Source organism: Astatotilapia calliptera, chromosome 18, assembly GCF_964374335.1.
Source record: "Astatotilapia calliptera chromosome 18, fAstCal68.1, whole genome shotgun sequence".
NCBI lineage: Eukaryota > Metazoa > Chordata > Actinopteri > Cichliformes > Cichlidae > Astatotilapia > Astatotilapia calliptera.
The window spans coordinates 21,986,888-21,998,993 of NC_137439.1; the positions used below are offsets into that span (position 1 = coordinate 21,986,888).

Genomic DNA, 12,106 nt, shown 5'->3' on the forward strand with positions numbered 1-12,106 from the left:
TCCATGTTAACATGAACAGATTATGAAACAATGGGCTGCCAGTGAATTGCGTGTAGAAGTCAACCCACCCACCCACAACCTTACTACATCACACTTAGACATTCCATACACGCAGCGTTTAAGAGGCGTGACTCCATCTGACCAATATGGTGGCCATATTGCTTCAGACTGAACAGCAGCCACTGATGAACTACGTACAGATAAGTTTGGGAATCTTTAGACAGTCAAACAATATTTTGTTATTTCAGCAGTTTAGTCACAGTTGTATGATCTAAATCAGGGGTGGCCAACTCCAGGCCTCGAGGGCCGGTGTCCCTGCAGGTTTTAGATGTGTCCTTGATCCATCACAGCTGATTTAAATGGCTAAATTACCTCCTCAACATTTCTTGAAGTTCTCCAGAGGCCTGGTAACGAACTAATCATTTGATTCAGGTGTGGTGAACCAGGGTGTTATCTAAAACCTGCAGGACAGCAGCTCTCGAGGCCTGGAGTTGGCCACCCCTGATCTAAATGGTCTTAAAGTGAGTTTCTGCTTGATTTTGAAAGATTCAACAAAAGTATTCATTGTGCTGTGAAGAAATTAACATTTTATACCCACAATTTTCACTGTCTTAACAGGTGTGGGTGCTACGGCCCGTGGCCATAAGAAGTCTGTGTTAGCTGTTCCTGTGTGTTTATGTACTGTGTTTTAAGAACCTCTGCAGGATATTTTCTCTGAGGAAGAGCAATGGCTGCTGATTGGTTCATGTATCATGTGACTGGGTTTAAAGCCAGTCCAACAGCTGCCGAGAGAGGAGAGAGAGAGAAGCGAGGGAGTGCGAGAGTGATCAGATTGACAGCTGACTCAGACCCAGCCCTGGCTTCCAAACTTTTCGTGTTCTTTGTGTATGTGTGAGCATGCCCTCTTTGAGAGCCGCCAGATTTGTGTAAATAGGCTCAGTGCTTATGTGTGCATAGGCTGAAGCCGAAGGGGTGAGTCGCCTTTTGTTTCCCAACTTTTTTCTCCTGTTACTGAGTTATGAAGCTAGGGGTAGCAATTGTCATTCATTATTTGTGCAGGTGATTATGAAGCAAAATTGGAGTCTAATCTATTATAAGAACATGGCTTTGAAAATGAAAGATGTACCTAAACAGTTGACACCAGCATCACAATAATGTCCACAGTAGTTTCTTCCAAATCCTCTGTGCTGACTCAGTAATTTGAAGAAACAAGAAACAAATGACAACATCTGAACACTGTCAACTACGTCAACTGAGCATCCAAATGTAAGACACTGAGACAGAACAAACTCCAAAAAGTGAGCCTTCATTGGCTGTTGCAAAAGATCTGAGCATATCTCCCCTGATGGACAAGTGCCGAAACATTTTTATCACACCTTGTTGATGTCAGCCTGCCTTTATTACAATATGTCAGCCAGTTATGGCATCACAATGATGCTGTAACAGCTCTCTTTAGTCCTTTTCATATGATATATTACTTGATGTGGTTACTGGACATTTTTTTCTAGGTCAACTTTGACCTTGGACTCGAACAGTGAAGGTCAAGCTCAAGTGCTTAGCTAACCTAGATACTCATGATCCCAAAGGCCTAGTGTATTGGTGTGAAGTTTGAAGACATAAAAAAATTGTAGGTAATATAACGTTTTTACTGATTTTCACATTAGGTGTGACCTCGAACTGATTTTTACAAAAATGAAAACAGCTCGAGCTGTCATTGGTATCTATCTACCATCACACAAATTTTAAAAAAAAAGTCTTGTGAACTGTGGACGCTGACTGCTAACAAACAGACAGAGAAACAATTACAAACTCCTTCCCTTTGGGGAGAATAAAGTATAAACACACAGACAGTGATTGGGAATGAGATGCATGCTTCTATAGACGAAACTAAACAAAGATTAACACCAAAGAGGGAAAAGAACAGGAAGTAAAGCAAAAAAGCAACACTGTATACATTATAATAATTAACACACAGATTTATGTCCTGATTACAGCTGCATGGACCATTTTGTTACTGAATACTGCGTATGAAACAAAAAACATCTCACCTGAACAGATCACACCAGCATCCTCATGATGTCTACAGTTGTGTGAACCAAATCTTCTGTGCAGACACTCAGTTAGAGATCTCTCACTTCCTGAACACTCCACATGATCAAGCCAGATTTGTCGTGTCCCTTCACCAAACTGAGCTGATCGAGTGGCATTCAGAGCAGTTCCACAGCCTAACTGTCTGCAGACCACCTCAGCATCATTGATGTCCCAGTCATCATCACAGACTGTTCCCCAGCTGTTGTTGTAGGAGATTTCAACTCTTCCAGAGCAGCGAGCTGACTCAGACTTATCAGGATTAACTAATCTTATCTGAGCATCTGACAAAAGAGAGCAGATTAAACTGTGTGTTTCTTATTTTAAGTTAAAGAAGCATTTTGTGTAAAGGTGTCACTAAATGAGCTAAAACTTTGAAATGTATGTGTGAACCACACGTTCTCATCCCCAAAGCATAATATGTTACGCTATGTGACAAATAGTCGGTATGTTATGCTTTCGGGCACCTGACATGTCTCTATGTTAAGTGTTCGGAAAGAGTAGGAAACATGAGAACTGTTTGGACTGAATCTACACATGTACATTTATTTTACTTTCTCACCATGAATCACTTTGGAAAACACTATCTAAGACTATTAAGGTTGTGGTTAAGGTCAGGGATAAGGTTATGGTTAGGGCTGGAATACAAGGCTGGAACGTGTGTTACCGCCGGGAGGATCATTCTTTTTTTCTTTTTTTTGCCTGTCCCGTTTGGTTCTTTAACCATCAGAATTATTGTCTGAAGGCCAAGAAAGATGCCCAATGGATTTACTTTACCAAGTGGATCCTCACGGCCCTGCTGAATTGGTCCATTTGATTGACCTTCGTTATTATTATGGAATCCTGTGCCAGTCCACAGTCTAACTCTCTGCAGGCCACCTCAGCATAATTTATGTCCCAGTTATCATCACAGACTGTTCCCCAGCTGTTGTTGCGATAAATTTCAACTCTTGGAGAGCAACGAGCATGCTGATACCCAGCTAATCTGATTTCTAAGCACAAAAAGTATAAAGGATATACTCAAGTATGATTGTAATATTTAGTGAATTTTCATGAATACACAGCAAATTCAAAAGTGTTAAATGTTTTGGTGTTAATAGTCTTCTTGCAAAAGTAGAGTTAATTTTACTCTAAGTAGAGTCACATTCTTTTAATGTAACTCTGAGGTGTAAAATGATAGTAGTTAAAATCGAGTGTTAAAAATGAGTGTTTCTATGTCAAATCTGGAGGTGTTACAATGGAAACACTAACTCTTGACCTCTTAACTCTGAACTCCTAGAGGGGCTATCACACCAATAGAGTAAATTCACAGACTCCGCCCCCAGCACCATAGACTCCAATCGAAGCTGAAGTGAAGCCGTTTCAGAACATTTTGCTCTACATATTTGAGTTGTTTGCCATGCTTGGTAAATCATTTTTTCAAAGATTGTTTCAATTATTATTATTAGTTTTTACTTCTGTGGCTCTTTGGAGTTGAGACAAAGCTGTGTGAAAGGCATTAGCCATGTTGCTCGCTGATAGCATAATATTCTGTTTTAGCTAGCTGAAAGGTATTGTTTGCGGGCAAATACCACAGCCTTGAAAAAAAAGCTTGCATGTGAATTTTCAGTCAAACTTTTGGTCAAATACACCTAAAACAATGTCTAGAATGTGAAATGTTGGTATAATGGTGCTACTTGAAGCCTGAAAACGATCGCCCATAAAAAAAAAAAACGTGCAAACAGCAGTAGCAGGCGTCCTGACTGGATTCTACGTTAGCATTTAGATCCCTCCGGAGTTTTGTGCACACGGTTTAGGTAAAAATTAAAAAGGTTGAGGTTTTACATCTAGTTCAGTATTACCTGTTGCCTGTGTCCTTGTCCTTGTTTGGGAAAATACTTTACACAAGTAATGGCTCAAAGAGGATTACTTTTTTTTTTTTTTTTTTACTGTGCTGCAATTGTTTACTGGATTATTTGTGCCATTAATTAGTGTCAACTAATTTTTATTCAATCTCCGCACAGGATATGCTTGTGAAGATGGAATATGGGGGAGAGCAGAAGTGCGTTGAAGTTCCACAAAGGGATGAATGAAGGACATGCATATTGTATTGAAGAAATAAGTGATGAGAATGCTGTTATTTGCATTTACCATGTCAGACCTTTTGATAAACAAAATTCTAATGAAAGTGAGAACATGTATACTGTTACGTCTTTCAGAAAATGTTTTGAAATTGTGGTGCACAGTTCAGAATAAATGTTTTTCAAAAACCATTGCATCTTTTTAGTAAATGTTTATTTCCAAAAGAAATTTCTAGAAGTTCAGAACAGTAAAATTTAGAATGAATTAGAAGATAACTCTTACGTAGTTAAAACTAAAATACTCTTTGAGAGTTAATATATAAACTCTTGAGTGTTAAATTATCAACTCCAGACAGATTTGGTGTTTAACACTAAATCAGAGTTAATGTACCAACTCTCCAAAAAGAGTTAAATTAACACTCTCTGGTGTGGACCCATATAGACACTTTAATAGTGTTGAAATCAAATCTGACAGTGTTAATTTGGACATGCTGGATTTGCTGTGTACAACTACTCTATCATCTGTGTGAGATATACTTGCCTGAAAAATAAAATAAGCAAGCAGAAATAACTAACACTGAACATCATGACACAGACAGGAGAGCAGAGGCACAGTGAGGAAATAAAGCAAGAAATAACTAGAAGCCAGTGGAAACCATTAGACATGGCAGAAACTGCACCACAACAGCATTTTTCACAAAGCTGTCGGTATTTTTACAGTGAATGAGAGGTTTCAAGTTTAAACCCTTTGATGCTCGACTCAAACATACAATATAACTAATAATAGCCACATATAATCACATGCCAGCTTTTTTGAAGAAAAGTTATCCTCAGTTTTAAAGCATAATATGTAACAGATATATTTCTCTCTGGATGACAGCTGCATGGACCATTTTGTTACTGAATACTGTTTATAATCCAAGAAAGCATCTTTCACGCTTTGCTGTGCAGGTTATGACTCAAATCCAGAACTGCGAAAGCAGGAGTGTAAAACTAAAGGCAACTTTATTCTGAACGTAAGTGAGCAAAATAGCAAAATACAAAAACTCAGATTTATGCTCAATCTGAGTCATTAATTATGAGTATGAGCTGTTAGCTCCTGGTTTCTGTTAAATGATTTGGCAGAAACCTGGAGCTAATAAGCCTTTTGGGGGGGGAAAGGACACACAGCTAGATGGTCAAAAAGCAGTGAAAAACCAAGACAATACATACACACACATTGATGAGGGAACAGGCAACAAATGGAGAGACAAGAACAAATCAGGGGTAAGGAGACTAAGGAAGTTAACTCATTCACTGCCATTGACGTCTATAGACGTCAATTGAAAAACTTACGTTGACTGCCATTGACGTCTATAGACGTCAATGGCAGTCAACCTAAGTTGAACTGAAGCCCACCAGCAGTAAAAGTAGACCTGCAAGGAGGTGCAGGGTTTGCGCACGTAAGGGATTGCGCAGTGAGACAAAAATGTGGTGCAAGTCTTGTTGTGTTTCACTGCCAGCCATTTGAAAATGGCTGGCAGTGAATGAGTTAAACACAAACTTGACACAAAGATAGCAGCCAAAAACAAGAGACAAGACTGAGGGAACAGAATGGGGGTAAACTACCTAAAACACCAAAAAAAAGTCTGATAGTAAACAATACAAAATAGAGTAAATTTAGTATAAACAAAACTAGAAAACCCCAAACTCAAAATCATTACAGCATCTAACTTAAACAGATGACACCAGCATCACAATAATGTCCACAGTAGTTTCTCCCAAATCCTCTGTGCTGACTCAGTAATTTGAAGGTAAACAAGAAACAAATGACAACATCTGAACACTGTCAACTACGTCAACTGAGTATCCAAATGTAAGACACTGAGACAGAATAAACCTCAAAAAGTGAGCCTTCATTGGCTGTTACAAAAATCTGAGCACAGCTCCCCTGATGGACAAGTGTTGTACTAAAACATTGTTTTTATCACAGCACGCTGATGTCAGCCTGCCTTTATTACAATATGTCAGCCAGTTATGGCATCACAATGATGCTGTAACAGCTCTCTTTAGTCCTTTTCATATGATATATTACTTGATGTGGTTACTGGACATTTTTTTCTGGGTCAACTTTGACCTTGGACTTGAACAGTGAAGGTCAAGATCAAGTGCTTAGCTAACCTATATACACATGATCCCAAAAGCCTAGTGTACTGGTGTGAAGTTTGAAGACATAAAAAAATTGTAGGTAATATAAAGTTTTTACTGATTTTAGTGTGACCTCGAACTGATTTTTACAAAAATGAAATCTGCTCGAGCTGTCATTGGTAACTACCATCACACAAAATTCTAATAAGATATCTTGTAAACTGTGGACGCTGACTGCTAACAAATACACAGAGAAACAATTACAAACTTACGGTGGCCCCTAGAGACAAAGCACGTACAAACTCCAAAACACTTGCAAACTCAAAAACACATGCAAATTCCAAAACACAACGGAAGTGCTCCAGGACGCTAGGGGCAGTGTTGAGCTCGATTTGCAAAATAAACGGCAAGTTTGTCTGTATGGGACGGTCTAGTCTCCGTCGCGCTTCCCAGTTTGCCTAGCAACCATGATACTAACCGCTGGAAACATGTGTCATACAACTTGGTTTGACAGAAATGAGGGAGAACATATTTTGTTCATTTGTTTGTTTGTTTCTACAAGAGCTTTGTGTGATTTGATAAGTATCTGAGGCTGAGACCACAGGACAGTAAAACATGATTTTTGGGCTTCATTTCTGTACTGAACAGTTATTTCAAGATTAGTTAGTAAATAAGAATTAGCTGATGTTGTTCATGAGACTAAAGTCATATCACTTTGGTAATGTAAATATAATATGGCCAATATTATAGTTATTATATTAATCATTATTAGCTATTACAGCAGTGAACATAAACTCTGTGTCAAATACTGAGCTTCAGTACAGTTTCAAGTTGCAGTTATTTATATGTCTTATCACCTTAAATCTTCACTCAAAGACAAGTATCTTTGACAGTGCATATATAGGTGTATCATATATAAGAGACAAATGTTGTTCCTTCAGTATGTTGGCATTACTAAATTTGGCTCATTGCTTACATATATTTATAAAAAGAAAATGTACAAGCTGTGATAACTGTTTCTGATAAAATGAAGAGTAGACTGATGTATGAAATATTCCTTTATTGGGTGAGAAAATCAGACCATGTCATAACTGCTTTAAGTCATACAGAATAGATATCAGAGCCTTAAACAGGCTGGCTTCTGCTAAATGGGTCAAACTGGGCAGAAAGTAAACAAACACGTAACATCCTTATAGTAGGGGTGCAACGATACACAAAATTCACGGTTCGGTTCGGTTCGATACTTTGGTGTCACGGTTCGATATTTTTTCGATACAAAAAAAATGTTCATGCCTTTTTAATTTGTCATTTATTAAAATTATAAATATATATTTTAACTCAAAAGTACAGTTTTTAAATTTAACCCTAACCCTTGTGCGTGTTTTTTATTTTGACAGCGAATGCGCACCTGCGGACCACTTATGTGCAGCCCTGGTTATTTAGCTCGTCATATCGCAGCAACAGAAATTCTTTTGTCCATGAAACCATAAAGCTGCACTTTCTTTTTGCCTTATAGTCTCATTTGTCATAACTTCTCCGTTTTGTGGTAAGCTTTTCTTTGGCTGTCACTTCTTCACCCTGACCTGTCTTATTTGGCTCAGCAGAACTAAAATATATATCCTGCTGCTTTTACACACGGATTCACATAAGCTCAGCGATTCTCTGCGCGATCAGCCTCTCACATGTTTAAGCTTGCTGCGGGAGATTTCACTTGTCATGTTTGCATAGTAAGCTAACGATTAATAAGACGATGTCAGAGGAATTGGTGCACAAATTATCATCACTCACAGATCAGTACTGTTGCTCTCTATACACAGTTCGCGCGATTGCAAAGTGAAAGCAAAAAACAAGCGCAAATTCAAACGCGATTTCAATATGTCACATATTGACAGTGGCTCACCGATGCCAATGACATAATTACCCAGCTACATTTCTGAAAGAATGCAAAAGCATTGACATATATTTTTCCTTCCTACAATAGCCCGACGGGCAGGGAAGAGATAGATTTTGGTAGCCCGACTGAAAAAAATCGCTAGCCCCAGGACGTCGGGCTAGCGATTTTGCGAGCCCTGTATCTGATTGAGGAATCACTCATCTTTGGAAAAGAGAGTTTATTACAGAGAAATGTCTCTTTCCAAAATAAAAGCTATACTATCCGCTTCTTCTGGGCTATATTCTCAGCAGCATAAGGAGAATCATGTGCTAACAGCTGTCTAAATGACTCGGCTAAAGTTAGTAGCATGCTTGTTGTTTTTGTCTTTGCACTAGGATGATGTCGGCGTAAATGTGCAGTCATATTCGTTGTGTTCCCACTAGTGCTTTCAGGTTAATCTCGTTGAAATGACCTTAACGCCACAACACGGCAAATCTCCGTTAACGAGCTACCGCCGATCGCCCCGTGCATGGGGCTAGACGGCAAACACGTTAACGAGCTAACTGCGCTAACACACTAGTTCCCACCCATGTAATTAAGCATTGCATGGCACATCCAACATACTGTTTTACTTTAGTCCATGACTCGCTTACCTTCAGGGTCATACGTCACATGAAAACCAAAATAATTCCAAACGCCAGATCTGAATGAGAGTGGGGGAGGTCCATCTTGCAAGGAGAGCTTAACTTCTGTCTCGCTAGCTTGCCCTGCGCTATTCCTTCTGACTATGCTGTCTGTGTTGAGCGCTCAGTGGATCTGCGCTCGACAGTGCAGCCTAGGCGGAGTAGTCGAACGCAGATTCACTGAGCGCTCAACACAGACAGCATCGTCAGAAGGAAAGTTGATAAAATAAATTACAAATGTTGTATTGTTCGATACATATGCGTACCGAACCGAAAGCACTGTATCGAACGGTTCAATATCGATACGAATATCGTTGCACCCCTACCTTATAGAATATGATGTAACACTATAGATCAACTTACCTCAGAATATATAAAGCATATAAACAATTACAGTAATATGATGCAACAAACACAGCAGTGCTACTGATCCAAAATACTCAAAGCTTCATAGAACTGGAACAAACATTTATTTTTAGGTCCATTCTGCTGATGATACATACTTTAGGTTTCTGAATATTACACTTGTTGCTGCCTTTCATAGTGTGTAACTTGAAGGCCCTGAGTACTTTCTCCCACACTGAAAACACTGGAATGATAAAATTATTTGAACATTACCTAATAAGACTGATTCAGGACAGACAATTAGTTATTTTAAACTTTTCTAGCAGTCCTTCACAAACAGGGAACAGTCTGTCTATTCTCTCCATCTGTCAGCTGCTGCTGGCTCTTCCTCCTCCTCTTCCTCACACACTGATGAGTTTGTCCTGGTGGATCATTAGGGGTGCAAAGCCTCACAGATGATGTGCAGCAGTGGGTCCCTCAGTCTGTCCTCACTCTGGACACTTGCAGTTGTCACACATGGAAATCAAATGTGTGATAAGCTGCAGGATTCAAACACAAGTGTAACTTATAAACACATGATCATACTTTTATTACACAATCAGAGAGAAAGAAACAGAGAGCGAGTGCAGGACAGACAGACAGGTGAAAGTCTCAGGTGTATACACTGCTACAAAACAGCACAAAAGAAGGAGGATTTAGTGTTTGTGTTATTACGAAACAAGAAGAGTTCCCAGATGGTGCAGTGAACACATGTGTGACTCCTGCGATTAAAGCATCTTTCTTTCAGCTTAACGAGTGAACCGTCAGCTCGTTCAAACACACGTTAAAGTCCGTTTGGCTCGACACCACCGAACAGAGGCAGCAATATAACATAGCTAACATTAACAGTGCAGTGGATCCTGCTTGTGCCGTGATATTCAGGACTGCAAACCGAGCAGCATCACTGACTTTCAGCTTGTTGTGTTTGTGGATATATGACTGACTTTAATTATCCACAAAATCATCACAATCTCTGTAAGATTAAGGTCGACTATATATATATATATTTTTTAAAGTAAAGGCTTTAAAACCAAGTTAATTCTGAAAGTACAGACATCGCTAATGTCACATAACTTTCCCGACATGTGGCCAACAATAATGGTTTAATGTTCTTCATTAAAAAAATATTTGCGCATAAATAAGTGACATAATATTCAGTACTTACTTCTGAAAGTTTACTCTTCCTCCGCTCCGCTTCCACCGTTTTTTTTCGGCAAAATTATCCACACCACCACCGTACTATGAAGTCTGGGATATGTTGGGCCATGAAGGCTACACCGACCCATCCTTAAAATTCAGGGAAATTAAGGACGCATTTGAGGGCCGCATGTAGAGCAGCCTTTGAATTGGGACAGCCTTCTCTTGTCGCTGTGACGTAATCGGCCTTAAAATGCGGCCTTTAAGGCTGCAAATCCCAAATCCGGTCATTGGTACTTCCTGTCTTGTGTAGTTACTAACAAACAAACAAAACAGTGAAGAAGGCGCAGCAGCGCCTCTTCTTTCTCAGGAGACTGAAAAGATTCGGCATGAGCCCCCGCATCCTCAGGACCTTCTATCACTGTGCCATTGAGAGCATCCTCACTGGATGCATCACCACCTGGTATGGCAACAGCACCGCCTACAACTGCAAAGCTCTCCAGCGAGTAGTGCGGTGCTCTGAACGGATAATTGGAGGTGAGCTTCCCTCCCTCCAAGACATCTACAGGAAGCGCTGCCTGAGGAAAGCGGGGAGGATCATCAAGGACTCCAGTCACCCCAGCCATAAACTGTTCAGACTGCTTCCATCAGGAAGGAGGTTCTGCAGCATCCGGTCCCGTACCAGCAGACTGAGAGACAGCTTTTTCCATCAGGCCATCAGACTGCTGAACACGTCATAGACACCTCAGCTTCACTACTGGAACTTCAACATTATGCACTCCACACTGTATATAAATGCTACTTGTTTTGCACATATTCAACTCTGTATATTTTATATATTTTATTATTATTATTATTACTATTATTATTTTATTTTATTTTTTTACTATTTAATTTGTAAAAATGTGTATACACACACACACACACACACACACACACACACACACACACGTAGGAAAATATTTAGTATACACATCCAGAAATGCATACACTATTATATATTGTACATATATTTATTAGTTTCAGGTTGGCCATTCTTGTATTTTGCTCGTTTGTGTTGTTGTGTTTGCACATCTCTGTTGCTTGTGGGGCTCGCACACAAGAATTTCACTCGCATGTGCTGTGCCAGTGTGCCTGCACATGTGATGTGACAATAAAAGTGATTTGATTTGATTTGATACTAGGTAACAAAAGCTCAACACTGCCCCTAGCGTCCTGGAGCACTTCCATTGTGTTTTTGAATTTGCATGTGTTTTGGAGTTTGCAAGTGTTTTTAAGTTTGCATGTGTTTTGGAATTTGCATGTGTTTTGGAGTTTGCAAGTGTTTTTAAGTTTGCATGTGTTTTGGAATTTGCATGTGTTTTGGAGTTTGCATGTGTTTTTTAGTTTGCAAGTTTTTTGGAGTTTGCATGTGTTTTGGAATTTGTACGTGTTTTGGAGTTTGCATGTGTTTTGGAGTTTGCAAGTGTTTTGGAATTTGCATGTGTTTTGGAGTTTGTACGTGTTTTGGAGTTTGCATGTGTTTTTTAGTTTGCAAGTGTTTTGGAATTTGCATGTGTTTTTTAGTTTGCAAGTGTTTTGGAATTTGCATGTGTTTTTTAGTTTGCAAGTGTTTTGGAGTTTGCATGTGTTTTGGAATTTGCACGTGTTTTGGAGTTTGCAAGTGTTTTGGAGTTTGTACGTGCTTTGTCTCTAGGGGCCACCGTACAAACTCCTTCCCTTTGGGGAGAATAAAGTATAAATACACACACAGT

At 39.4% G+C, this 12,106-nt stretch overlaps 1 long non-coding RNA gene across 1 annotated transcript; it reads left to right on the forward strand.

The window, feature by feature from the left end:
- The first annotated feature begins 3,393 nt into the window (after window positions 1–3,393).
- Window positions 3,394–4,340, forward strand: LOC145422072 (uncharacterized). Its single transcript, XR_013903456.1, has 2 exons — window positions 3,394–3,494; window positions 4,092–4,340. It is a non-coding gene; the product is annotated as an uncharacterized LOC145422072 (long non-coding RNA).
- Window positions 4,341–12,106: the final 7,766 nt, after the last annotated feature.